General features: G+C 47.4%; 1 protein-coding gene and 1 pseudogene across 1 annotated transcript in view; one reads left to right on the top strand and one right to left on the bottom strand.

Moving 5' to 3' along the window:
• Positions 1-284, bottom strand: part of LOC137614558 (uncharacterized) — a 1335-nt pseudogene extending 1051 nt beyond the window's left edge.
• LOC137627228 (general transcription factor 3C polypeptide 4-like) overlaps positions 1-14612 on the top strand; it is a 386672-nt gene that overhangs the window by 199208 nt on the left and 172852 nt on the right. The gene's annotated exons all lie outside the window — the stretch shown is intronic.

Raw genomic sequence — 14612 nt, forward strand, 5'->3', positions numbered from 1 at the left:
CCAGTTGCTTTTTGGCCAATTGGGAGCCACTAGAGCAATCCGTCCCTTGAAAGTCCTGAGTCTGTCCAGAACCTTCATCAGCATGTTTATAGGAGGAAACAGGTAAATCCCCCGCCAGGTGTTCCAATCGATGGACATGGCATCCACGGCATAAGCCAGAGGGTCCAGATTGGGGGCTACATATCATTGAATCTTGTGATTTAATTCTGTGGCGAATAGATCCACTTGAAGACCCAGAACTTTTCTGGCAAATCCAGCGGAATGACTCTTGGTCCAGGGACCATTCCGACTCCAGCGGGGTTGTCCATGAAAGTGCATCGGCGACGATGTTCCTGACGCTCGCCAGGTGAGCTGCTGACAAATGCCAATGGTTCCTTGTTGCCAATGAAAATATTGCAATCATCACCTGATTTATGTGACCTGATTTGGAGCCTCCCCTGTTGATGCAGTGAACTATCACCACGCTGTCTAGAATTAGCATGATATGGTGATTCTTTGACGGGGAGAGCCGCTTTAAAGTCAAGAACACTGCCATGGCCTCTGGAATATTGATGTGAAACTGACGGAAAGCCACTGACCACAAACCCTGGACCTTTTCGAATGGGGACTAGGCCCCCCCCCCCCCAACCGCTTAGGGAGGCATCCGTATGGACTACTAAAGCCGGTGGAGGGAAATGAAGAGGTACCGCCTTTGCCAAGTTCCTGACCTTCGTCCAAGGGAGAAGTCTTTTCCTTAGGATAGATGGAATCCGAGAAACCTTGTCTCGACTCTGGTTGTTTGCCCTGGACCTCCAAACCCGATTGATGTCCTTTAGTTTGGCTTTCAGCAGAACGTCTGTGACGGAAGCAAATTGGAGTGAACCTAAGACCCGTTCCTGATTTCTCCGAGATGTTACTTTGTCCTTGAGAAATCTTTTTGTGTTAATTGCTATGTCTTTCCCCTTCTTTGGAGGAATCGACAGTTTGTGGGTGATCAGGTTCCAATGTAGACCCAGCCACTGAGAGCATGACACCGGAACCAGGCGGGACTTTTTGAAATTTACTCGGAACCCTAAGTGTGTCAGAAACTTATTACTTTGTCCGTCGCCTCGTGACACTCCTTGTCGTTGTTGGCCCAAATAAGCCAATCATCTAGGTAGGCAACCAACTGTATTCCCCGAGTTCTCAACTCCTGTACCACTGTCTCCGCCAACTTCGTTAATATTCTGGGAACAATATTGAGACCGAACAGCATCACTCTGAAGGTGTATGCCCGTTTGCCTCGCTTGAATCACAGAAAAGGATGAAAATGTCGCGCTATCAGAACATGATAATAAGGGTGTGTAAGATCTAAAGAGGTGGTGACGGCCCTATGGGGAAGTAAGGTCCGTACCTGCGAGACGGTCAGCATATGGAACTTGTCGTATTGAATGAATGTATTCAAGCGAGACAGATCTTAGATGACTCTTGGTTTGTCGGAGTCTTTTTTTGGCACGCTGAATAAGCGACCTTGAAACTTTAAATGTTTTACCTCCTGTATTGCATTTTTGAGAAGGAGATCTTGTGCGAAAAGCGTGAGATCTGTCGTTGGACGCTGATAAAAACTGACCGGTGGAGGGGCTCTTGCTTGAATCCAACTCCACCCTAGGCCCTTTGATACTATACCGTGTGCCCATTTGTTGAACGTCCAACGGCTCTGGAAAAGGTATAGCCTCCCCCCTACCTGAGGAGTCTCATTGGTTCGCAGAAGGTCTGCTACCACGGCACTCTCGGAATCCTCTGCCCCTCCCGGAAACCCGACCGCCTCCTCTGTGGCGAAAGGGTCCCCTAGACCTACCCCCTCTTGCCTGCCTATTATACCCGTGAGCCAGGCCTTGGGATTCAAAGGCAGGGTTATAAGCAGGCGAAGGAGAGAACGAAGTCGATGGTTGGGGTGGCTGGCCTAGCAACACAAATTGTTGGGGCTGAGGTTTTGAGGCGGGAGGATGACGCACCTAATGCACAGGCAGCGCCTGCACCACAGGTTGGACTTGTGAACCTTGGAAGGTGAGAAACCTTCTTGGTCTTTTCTTTCCTCGTAATTGCATCCCTGTGGGTTCAAATTTCCTCTTAGGGATGAGACCCCACCTAACCCTAAGGGTCTGATTGACCCTAGCTGCTTCACTGAGGACGCTGTTTACCACATCATCTGGGAAAAGGTCTGCTCCCCAGACCAAGGCTTTAATCAGCCTGTTAGGTTCATGCCTAATGGAAGCCTCAGCTAATATGTGCTTTCGGCACGTACGACGAGCTACTGCAAAGTCGTATGCATCACACTGAAGCGTGTGAAGCAACGTCTTTGTTAAGATCTTAAACAAAGGCTCATCGGCGTATACCAGCGAAGACATCTCTGCCATTGTAGCTGAGTTAATAGACCTGCTGAGCCTGACTCGTGCCTCATACTCTGTCCTAATAAGCGAATCCAGTAACCGGGGAAGACGTTTGCTGAACTGCGTGTACGCGCAGTCCGGATTCAACTTACCCGTCGTGAAGGTAGCCGGGGCATCAAGCAAGCAGTCTTGGTCCCCCGGGAACAGCAAAGAAGTCAAGTCAGTCTCTCTAAGTTGTGGCACAGGTTTGTCCTCCATCGCCGCTTGCAATGTAAGGCCCACCACCTTGGTGGTGTATGGAGTAGGAGTCTGCTCTTCGACGACGAACATAGTATACGCCCCTTTATGAGGGGTTAACTTCGTATTCACACACTCCCACTCCGTCAAGGTCTGGATCCAGGCGGACTGAGCCTGCTCCTTCAGGAATATGACCGTTTCCTTCGGATCTTTATCCACCCTGACTAGCGCGTCCTCTGTCAAGCGCGCATAGCCAGGGAAGGGGAATTGCAAACCCAGCGGGTAGAACTCAAAGTCCTCCACCGGCCGGGTACCACAACCCTCAATAGTTAACATGCCCTCTGAAAACGGGGCATGAAGGGCCAACCACCACGGGTTGCTCTTAATAAACGCCGGAAGATTCGACGCATCCGGGACCACAAACTGTTGTTGCTCTGGGAGCCCTGATCTCAAGAGATTCTCGAGCATGGACTCTTGGTTCTGCTGTCTTTGGGTGAAAGAGTCCATCGACTGTAGACGATCAGCAATAGATCCAATCTGGGATTGAACCATACTCCCCATCTGCTCCAAGAGCTGGCTCGAAAAGGCCACCGGGTCAAAAGCCAATTCCACCGACTTCGCCTTCGAGCTCCTCGCTTTCGGGCCCTGGGTTGGCAGAAGGACCTTTGCTGAGGCCGTCCGACGCTTAGAGACCGAAGATGGCCTGGCGGGGAGTGACATGAGAATTTTAGAAGGCTTGTGAGCCTTGGGTAATGCCTTCTTGATCTGTTTTACTTTAGGGACCACTGAACGTGACTTGTCCCGAGCCATGACATTTCCAGTAAATCCCGGGAAAGAAGAGCCAGAGGAAGAAATAGAATGCGCCGGACTAAGAAAAGGAACCTTAGTCCGGACGCTACCTGCCTCACCTACCACCCTACCTTGACCTGCTGAGTCGACGACCATAGATTCTACGTCTAAGCTAATGGCAGCAATATCGCCTAAAACATCTTCCCCCAGGACCACTTAATCTTCAGGGAATGCTTGGGTATCATCACGAATCCTAGCGGTGATTGGGGCCGCCACATCTGACGCCACCACTGCCGACATCTTGGAGTTGGGATAGAGGAGGGAACACATCTCCTCTGCTAAAATATATGGCTGCTTGGCTTCCACGTTCCGGCCAAAGCCACCAACCCAGGTCTTGAGGTTCGCAAGAGAAGCGCTCTTGATGGCGGGAGAGGTCTGAAAGAGAAACCGCCATTTAGAACACAAACCATAAAAGGGATTTAGGTAAAGAAAAAATCAATACTCGAAAACGGTATGAACAATAAGTATATTCTGCAAGAAGGAGAAAATTCTATACCGAATTTGTAACATATACCAAAATATTCCCAAAGAGACAAAAAGTAGCAATAAGGGAAAGAATATAGTACATACCGAGTCACTCGTAAGGTCAGAGACCAGAGCGTAACAAACATCACATCCATCCGGATGCCAGACCAAAAGACCGGCCACCTGGACAGCACACCCGACATGGGAACGGCAAACCTCATGCCCACAAGGTTGCTGCAACACAGCAGTGCATGCCGTCTCCTGACAGCGTACCTAAAGAAATTAAAATCCGCCGCGTAGTTGGGCGGAAAAGCATGCGTGCGTAAGGACTCAAATAAAATTAACAATAATATGTAATAGAACCCTATATACAGTCATCCTTCCATCATGTAATGTTAGTCACTAAAACATAATCATAAATATTCGGAGCGCTCAGGAACGATGACTGGATTAACCGTGAACCAGTCCGCCAGTCCCGGAGAAAGAGATATAACATGAACTTTCTGCCTTCGAAACACCCACCGGAGGGGGGTGTAAACAAGGTATGGGACGAGCGGACTGGGCACAAACATCGAGATTCCGTAGGCCCCGGAAAGCATGATTCGTTACATTAAAATTATACCAAAATGACTAAAACTAAAAGACAAAACAGGAAGGGAGTATAGAGATATTAACATAGTGCCGGAATACATGCGTAACTCCGGCGCGCTATAGTAAATGTTTTACCAGTAAACAAACGCTCCGTCTAAGCCCCTCTCCTGGACCAACCATCCATAAAATTACGTAAAAAAATATTGGATAAATAATGGATCAGAACAGAGTATAATATCTGAATCCAATTTTATAGATACGATTCTCAAACTATCCCGGCCCTCCCGGAACGGACGAGGCGAGGAGCACACTCACTCCTGTGCACCTGGCGGCCAACCATGATGAGGCGAGGAGAGTGCTACCCACGTCGACGCACGGAGGGTATGAGCCAGCCACCCATTTTCTATAAAAACACATCACGGGTGACTCCCATTTTCTATAAGAACACGTGACCGAAGCCTACCACCCTATGTAGGGGATGGCGAAAGGCCTATAGGGGGGAGAGGGCACCCAAGGGGAGTGACTGGCTCAAAATCAGGTGACCAGTGTGGCCAGGGTGTGGGACTACCCTCCGAAACACAAAGGAAAGACCCGATGAGGCGGTAGGCATATGGCTTCCCGCGAAAGCACACAAATATTAATAACAGCAAAAATAATAATGTGGCAGACATGATATACAATTAGATAGGCTATAATGACATAATGAGTAAAAAAGGGGGAGGAACACGGCGTAAAAGTAACTTATAGCCTAACCCTCTCAAATCGGGTAGATGTCGATCTGGACAGGAAAAACTACACTACTCTAAACAATAACTAGCCCTCCAAAATTGGGTAAAATACCGACCTGGTCAGGTAGTCCCTAAATAAAGTAAAACCGTGTTCCGATTACCTGTAAAATACTCCAAATGAACAAGTTAACTAAGACATTTAATAGATATATCGAAGAGGAAGCTCACGGTGTAGGCTATCGACCAAAGCCGCGTACTGCCCGGTCGGGTAGGTAACGAACCGAGCATCCAAAAAGCCTAAATAACTGTAAAAAACCATGCCAAAATACTGTACGGTGTAGGCTATCGACCAAAGCCGCGTACTGCCCGGTCGGGTAGGTAACGAACCGAGCATCCAAAAAGCCTAAATAACTGTCAAAAACCATGCCAAAATACTGTATAAGATGTCTTAAACAACTAAATGAGACCACAATTAGTATGAGGAACTAATTGAAGGTCGAACATAACAGAGATCAGAAGGTAGCGACACCAAAATGGCCGCCAATATACCCGTAAGGGTTCATGCAAAGCAGCTGAGAATAAAAACAAACAGGATTATAAAGATTAACGTGTGTCGCTACCCAAATTAATCAAAACAGACAATTATAATACTCAACTTGGGAGCAGGGATCTCCAAAACGTCTGACATCTTTAAAAACGCCGAAACACAAAGCTACTAAAACAACACGTCCGAATCTCACTGGTGCTAGATAAGGAATGAGGGTAGTGGTAGGGGTGGGGGGTAGTCGTAGTAGAGGGCAGTAGTTGGATGTAGAACGGCACCTCGTAGTATCGGGGGATATTGAGGAAGGAGAGGACTAATTGGTAAGGGACCTCTGGTAGTGGTTCTAACACGCCCTAGTTACTATACGGACACTCTTTTAGAGTGAGCGAGCTGAGTTTATTCTTGGCATTCCATGCAACTTTTTCTCTGGTATTTTTAGCGGTATTTATACCTTAGAAATGGTGCTTTAAAGAGCATTTCACGGAGCGACACAGGTCGACCCCAGAAAAAAGGTTTAAAAATTTCCTTATGATAGATTGATCCCCAAAGGTCTTAAAACACATTCGCAATCTGCCAAATATTTGTGTAATTGAAGAATAAATAGACCAGATTCGTTTCTCAAAAGCAAATTTCCGATCAAGAATCACACCTATAATTTTAAACAATTTGCATGCAGATGAAGAGCATTATCAATTAAACGACCTGGATGTCGAGGTGCTACAGGCTTTGAGTTTTCTTAGGGTTCAACTTAATCCCCTATAATTTTCACCATGCACAAATCTTAGGTAGATCTCTATTGAGGGACTTAGCAATCACAGACTTACATTTAGGTGATGGAATTGATGCAAAGTGAGTAGCATCATCAGCACATGCAATAAGCTTGTTTCAAGGGTAAACCACATACAGAGTATGTATAAAATATGAAAAGTAGTGGACTGGTATTATGGTGCCCATCAACATATATTCTTTACAATCTGTTACTGTGTACTTAAAAATATCCACTTACTCCCATCTGCATAAGTTTTAAAACAAGGGCTTCATGATTAACACAGTCAAAGGCAACACTAAGATCAAGGCAAATTGTATGAGGAGTATCAAATGTTCCTCTGCATAAGCCAAACTTCAATTTAGGGAACATATGATCACCTTCAGCATACCCATTTAGATGTTTTGCTAAAAAGCATTCAATAACTTTAGATAATGTGATAGTTTTTAAAATCGAGTGATAATCAGCAACTTTACAATTACTAGAACACATTCATCTGTTGGAGTAACATTACAAATTCTCCATTTAGGACTACTCATCCCCAAGCATCAAGGTCTAGTAAAAGTTTTACTTTCACAGGACCAAAAAGCAAAACTAGTTTGTTTAACTTGAGAAAAAAAGGTTTGAAGAAGATTGATTCTCTCATTGCTCTGCTTACTGTCAAATACATCAGCCAAACGGTTGCCTTTTTCCTTCGGACAGCGAGTGACAGCCATCTGGTCTGAGCAAAGGTGTAACTGTTAAGTCTACACCTAAAAGTGCAACATGTGCATTGTCGTTTGCCAAGGGATCAACAAAAGACATCACCCTTCAGGCAGAATTCCAAACCATGTTAGAGAGGGACACTCTCCAGTAGGTTGTTGACGGTTCTCCAGGCTTCTTCAGTCAACTCTTTCTTGTCGAGAAGGCGTCTGGAGGCTGGAGACCAGTCATAGACCTCGCAGCCTTGAATGAGTTTATCCGTCAAACTCTGTTCAAAATGGAGACCACAGCTATGATCAGACAGGTGATTAGACCAAGGAACCTCATGATCACAGTGGACCCATATTTCCAGATCCCAATCCAGTGGCAAGGAAGTACAATACCTATGATTCCAACTGCACAACAAGATATACTAATTTCGAGTGCTGTGCTTCAGCCTGTCGAGAGCACAACAAGCTTTCACAAGGGTGTTCAATTTAGTTTCAGCCTGGGCCCACGCCCACAGCATCTGTCTACCCTGTTATCTGGACGATTAACTGACTATGGCAGGCTTGGTGTAGACCCTTCTCTTACACCAAGATATGCTTCTCAAGTTATACTACAATCTTGGCGTTGTGGTAAATCTTGAGAAGTCATCCCGGTAGCCCAAACAAAACCTGGTATATTTAGGAGTGCACATTGACACCCGATCAGGAAAGATTTTACCATCTCAAGAGCAGGGAGTGGCTCAACCCTTTCTCTGCACAGCTCGCTGCAAGCCCACTGATGGTAATGTCTGTTGGGACACCTGGCGTCCTTGGACTGTTTATTTCCTAATGGTTGTATCTGCATTTGGTCACTTCAGTGGCAACTGAATACCATATGGTTTTAGTACAGGGATCCTCTGGAAGTATGCATTACATTAGGATCAGAGCAGAAGAAAGGCTTGAGTTGGTTGATGCAAGACTCCAACCTTCTCGAAGGGATAGATCTCCTTTCTTCTCCTCTGGATTTGATACTCTTCCCAGCGTATCAAACGAAGGGCGGGGGGCTCACCTACAACAGCACATAGCCTCAGGGCTGTGGTTCGACTCCAATCAGCAATGCCACATAAACATCCTGGAGTTGAGGGCAGCCTTTCAACATTTACAAGAGCTCCCTTCAGATCACTCAGTAATGTTGATGAGCAACAGCATGACAGTAATGGTGTACTTGAACAAATAAGGAAGTACCTTCACACAATAGCTCTGCCATCTGGCTGTCGAGATTCTAAGATGGACAGAAAACAAACAGATTTCACTTTCAGCGCAGTTCACTCCAGGCAAAAAGAACACCCTAGTCGACAATCTGAGCAGGAAGACTTGGCTAGTTGGGTTCAAATGGTCTTTGGATCCTCAGATAGCGACCAAAGCCCTGACTTTGTAGGGTTCGCATTTGACTGACCTGATTGCAACGTCTCTCAATCAAAAACTACCCATGTACTGTTTTCCAGTATGATTCAGACTTACAGGTGGTGTTCCAGGATGCCTTCCAACATCCTTGGGGCAACCTAAACGTCTATGCGTTAACCCCCATTTTGCCTGATCCGGAGGCTTCTCGGCAAGATAAGATAGCCTTTCAAACTATCAATGACACTATTAGCTCAGCTATGGCAACTCGCAGAGTGGTACCTAGACCTGCTGTTGCTCTCGGAGGCTGCAAGGGGTTACCCCCTTATACAACCTTCTACGTCAACCACATGTGAAGATTTGTCACAGGGAAGTAGCATCCCTATGACTTCATGCCTGGAGTTTATTCAGCATCCCCTCACTCAGAGGGTTTTTGCGACCAGATGTGAAACAGATGTCTGGATACCTCATGAGATCCTCTAACACAGTCTATATGGCGAGGTGGGCAATATTTTGTGTTTGGTGTAGTAAAAAGGGTGTATCTCCACTCGGAGCCACAATACCCTTTATTACTGAGTTTTTGCTGTATCTCAGTCTCAGTGGGAAAAGACTATCGCTCGGCCTTAAGCCGAGGGTTAGTATTTCCTCTTCGGAAGAATTATCTATGCTTAGACGGAGCTTTGAGTTATCTTCCCCTCAGCCAGAACATGGTTAAAGTCTTGCGTTCTTATGAACCGTTAAGTCGAGTGTCAGATTGTGACGATCCTTAAAATAGTTCTCCTCCTCACCCTGGCCTCTACAAAGAGGGTCAATAAGTTGCATGTTCTCTCCTACAACATTGCCCATTCAAGGGGATGGAAGCAGTTTACTCGCAGCTTCGTTCCTGAATTAATCACCAAGACTCAAAATCGAGCTGTAGCGTAATCTAGGTTCAGGGCCTTCTGAATCACGAGTCTACTGGAGGTAAACGATGATACTGATAAACTGTTACTATGTCCTGTGAGGGCACTAAGGCGCTATATCAAGTGTACTAGACAGGCTCGCCCACAGAACAACCAGCTGCTTGTCAGTGCAGGCAGGGGGCAAAAGGAGGATTACCAAGAACACAGTTTCCTCTTAGATTAGACAGGTCCTTCCTCTCATCACCAGGGAAGGGGACCCAGAACTCATGACGTTAGGGCATAGGCACATCCCTGGTGTTCAGAAGGAACTTTTCTGTGGCATAGGTGATATAAGCAGACGGGTGAAAGCATCAGATGATATTCTGCACCCTCTACCTATAAGATATGAGCAGCCACCACAGGGCCTAGACTATGCCTTGTGGTGGCTGCTCAGCAAGTGTCTTAGCTTCCTTACAGGACAATTAGTAGTTGGTCAAGGGCAGAGGTTATGGTATTAGACTAGGGTGAATGTAAAGTAATGATTGGTCTTTTCTTTTCTTCATCTTCCACTCTCTTGGGGTACAGCATCCAAGGCCCTGCTAGCTGGCTCCCATTGACTGCAAGTAAGCCCCATTTTGCAGGTTTCCTAAATATATCTCTGTTTATATATAGGAATTTTAATTCTGTAATGAAATTTGTTATTTCTATACTCAACTGATGTTCATCTACATCCAAACCCTCCTCCTTACTGACTCATGAGTTCAAGAGGACAGGATATTAGTTGCAACTTTGAGACACATTAGGTAGGTAATGCCGAGTCTTAACGCAAATTGCTGTAGTCACTATTAGTTATCTTGTTGGGTGGGAAGCATGGCTTCTTGAAGAAAGAACAGGAATTATTTTCTTTTTTGGGAGTAATGTCGCTATTGGGTTGGTTTCGGGGACAAAGCAATATGAATATCAAGTGAATATAGAAGTAACAAATTTTAATAAAGTTCTATTTTTGGGCTCAAGCCATGTCGTCCTGATGGAAGTTCCTATTAGGTAGATTCCTTGGGTATATTACAACTACGGCGATATTCCCAGAGAATTTACCTTAAGGTACCCAGAATTCTAACTCCTGCAGCGAATATCCCTAATAAAAGAACCAGGGATATCGCAAAATATCAGCGGACGTATTCTTGACACGCCACATGGCAATCTGTACCCCGAACAGAGTTAACACTTCGTAGGGGTCAAATGGCAAGAAAACGAAAACGATAAGAAAGGGGGGAGCCGATCGTAAGGTATCTCTCCTCTCCCGTTTCGTAAGCGTGCCTTGCGCCGCTCGCGGCGCCATCTGTATTCCTTTTTGCGTAGCTTAACAACTCGGTGTTTTTCCCTGTGTTTCTACCAAAATCTTGGATTTATTCAGTATTTATGCTTTCTCCAACTTCTTCTGCCTCCGATAAGTTGAGTACTAATTCTTTTATGTATAAATGTAGGCTCTTGGTAAATTTTAAAGTGATTAAGAGAGTTATCTTTGTTACAAGAGCTGTTGCCTGCTGGAGGCGTCTTGGACGCTGTCGCTCGCTAGATAGGAATTATTTTGTTAGCCAGAGCGACGTTCCCAGCTGTTTCGCTTTAATAAATTTAGCTGCTTAGCTTATTTAGGATTTCTTGTATGATGCTTTTAGTATTGGTGCCTTGGCGAAGGATTCGCCTAGGGTGGCTTACGCTAGACCTTGTAGCCTAGTCGTTAGGCCCTTGTACTTCCTGCATGATATTTAGATTTCCAAGTGTTTTTATTTAATTTTATTGAAGCGTTAGGCAACGTTATACATATAAGATTATGCTGAGTTCTTCCAAGATGGTATACGAGTGAGTTTCGGTGAGTTAGGTAATCGATTCTCTCAGTGCCTAAGCTAGGTTGTCTTGGGGCCTTGGTATACCTTATTGCTGTCCCCGCTTGCTCCCTTCTCTTCAGAGAAGGTGCGCAATCCCTTTCCCTCTGTTTAAGCCTTGGGCTTAACCCTAGTGGTGTATCCGAATTAACTTTCGATATTACTATTTTAGGGTGTTCTGTTCCTTCCTGTTCCAGCAAGTCTGGCTTCAGAGAGGGGGCAGAACAGCAGAGTTATGAGTCTGAGTCTGTCTCGTTTGGCTTGGGGTCGAGTCTCCCTCGCTGGGCTGTTTCAGACTTAGGAGGCTTAGCCTCCTTTGGTCACTTTCGAAGGTCTCTGTACGATATGAGTCCTTTCTTCGGTGACCCATCAGACTAGTCCTTGTTGCTGTTCCAGATGGTAGGGTTGAGATCCCTCACCTGGGAATGGCAACACCTTCCTTGCCTTGGTTCGGCGGGAGGTAGCAAGCATGCTGGCCTCCCTCCCCGGATCCCCCTTAGGCTAAGATGAGTTTGCTTGGCGGTGGATGATCCTTAACCATTGCAAGGTTGGTAGGACCCTCTTTGTCCCTCCCCCTCTGTCCTTTCCGTAATGTTCCACTACTGTTTGTCTTCCTACATCTGTACCTAGCATAGGTTAGGATGTAGAGTTGACTTAGTCCCCGGCCAGCCGGCAGAGTGTGCCGGCCGGCAGAGGTCTGTTGCTTTGAGTGCTGCCCGGTCCTCCCTTGGTCCCTCATCCACGCCTGTCTGTAGAGCCAGTCGGCAGTGGTTAGGAAGCTTGAATTAGATTCTCCCCTTCCTTTTGGGCACTCTTTCGGTATGCTGGGCGTTGAGGTAGTATAGCCTCTTAGCCCGGCATCCATTCTGTTTTCTTCTAGTGTTGTTCTCTACCGACTGCCGGCCTGGGTGGCCGGCAGCCAGGTAGTCGGTGTACTCTGGTTCTGTTGCTGCCGGCCGGCATCGGTTGTATACCTCTGCCGGCCGGCCTTTATCTCGCTTCGTCTGCCGGCCGCTATGAGTGGTGGCCGGCAGCCGGGCGCTACCTAGTGTGGCTGCCGGCCGGCATCGGTTGTATACCTCTGCCGGCAGGCCTTTACCTCGCCTCGTCTGCCGGCCGCTATGAGTGGTGGCCGGCAGCCGGGCGCTACCTAGCGTAGCTGCCGGCCGGCAGTCACTGCCGGCCGGCACGTGCATCGGAACCAGGGTTCTGCCGCCTTATAGTTCTTAAGTTGTATACTTTAGATCTAGCTGTGGTGTGTGCCGGCCGGCGAGTGCCGGCCGACACATTGCCGCCTATACTGTATCAGTATTCCCCAGTATAGTATATGCTGTGGGGAGAAAATTACAGTATGGTAATGTTACAACACTGTGTTTTCTAACATGCTTGTGTTGCCTTGCACAGCCCCTTGGTGTTGCCTTACAGATATAGAAAGTGAGTTCTTTCTTGTCTACTATCCAGTATCTTAAAATCATTCTTTAGGTGTGAGCTACACCTATTCCCTTTGGGAATATTGCTTTGGTTACTCTAGAATAGACTATCCATTTGATTTTATTATCTGGAAGGCTGCAGCAATTGTCTGTGTGGGAAACACAAGTGTGTGTCTTCCCCTTTATTTTCATATGTTAGTATATATACATGTGATATGCAGTTCACCTGATACTCATGGAAATTTTCTTCTTTTACAGGAGGAGCATCCGAAGTGCGGTAGCGTCTTCTGCAACGTCCGCAGCAAGAACTTCTGCAGACATGATTTGTGTAGGAGGCACGCAGCTTGCGCAGCCTCCAAGGATGATCTCCGTTACTGGGACCCTCAGGTATGTTCAGTATGTACTAACCTGGTAACTGAGGCTTTTGATTCCCCTAGGACGACGGAGTCAAGGGATGCAGCGAGGGAGAAGCTTCGTACCTGGGTAAGGGGGTTCCAGAAGAACACCTTCGGACCGTATCTTCCCAACGAGAAGATGAGGGCTTACCTCTTTCCCAGGGCTTCATCTGATGCAGTCATCCCCCAGCCTCGGCCGGAGATCCCTCTAGTCCAGATCCCAGTGGATGCTGAAGTGGCGGACGCCATGCAGGACATTCAGCTGGATGACAAGATGTCGGACGTATCCGAACGTCTGGAAGAGGACCTCCTGGCAGGGGGCCAGGACGAAGATCAGGCTCCAGATGCCGAAGAGGAAGAGGTTGTCGAGCCGTCGGCAGCTCCGGTTCAGACCCCTGAGCCTGTTCCCTCAACTTCGTCTGCTCTTCCACCAGAGCTGGGACAGGCTCTCTCCTCCATCGTTGGTATGATCCAACAGATGCAGAAGGAGAATAGTGAGAAGGTGGCTGCAATGGAACTGCAGATGCAGAGACTTGCAGCTTCACGTGGGCCCCAGAAAAAGCTCAACGTGAAAGACCTTCCTGTGTGCTCAGATGCTAACCCGTGGAGATATGCTGAGCGCATGCCGATGACGGTCGGGAAGATCGTCATGTCGGAGAAGCTGGGTTCAGTTCCCCTTGAGGAGGTGGAATTCTGGCCCACTGTTACGTCCGTCTGAAGAAGGAGCCGGCCTCGAAGGAGGAGACGGAGCCGAAGGAGGTGATCGTGTTTGACCACACCAAGGCTCAAGCGTTGTTGTCATCTGCGATGAAGGAGAGGGGCTTCTCGAACTCGAAAGTTGCTGCTTTGAGTAAGAAGCACCCTTCCTTCGTATCCTCTCCCGCTAGAGCTTTCCCCTTTTTGCAGAAGGGGTTCGCGGCCGTTCTGAAGGTAGTTGAGGCTGGCAAGCCATGCCCCTCCCTGGAGGAGTGTAAGCCCTTGTCTCTAGCCCTGCCGATGGACAACAAGGACTGGAAAGACGTCCATCTTGCCTTTTCGGTCGGGAAGTTGGACGCCGATATTGCCGGACGGCAGTTCGGCGAGAACCTCCCTAAGCTGTCGGACTTCCTTCTGCGGAGGGAGCTTGAGACGAAGGAACGTTTGGCGGCCTCGATGTCTCTCCAGACAACTCTCGAGACTATGGCGAGCGACCCCAAGGTCCACCAGATGTTTATGGTGGTGGCCAAGACCCATCTGGCCACGGTGACAAAGGACCTCTATAGCTTCGTAAAGGCGAGGAGGGCCTGTAGGGAGTTTGTGTTCGCTTCGGCTACAGTGAGGCACGAACCGAGGAAACTGATCTCCTCCAACATTTGGGGCAAGGACCTTTTCCCTAATGATGTAGTCAAGGAGGTAGTGGACAAGGCTGCCACGGAGAACAGAAATC

This window comes from Palaemon carinicauda, chromosome 2 (assembly GCF_036898095.1).
Source record: "Palaemon carinicauda isolate YSFRI2023 chromosome 2, ASM3689809v2, whole genome shotgun sequence".
NCBI classification, from domain to species: Eukaryota; Metazoa; Arthropoda; class Malacostraca; order Decapoda; family Palaemonidae; genus Palaemon; species Palaemon carinicauda.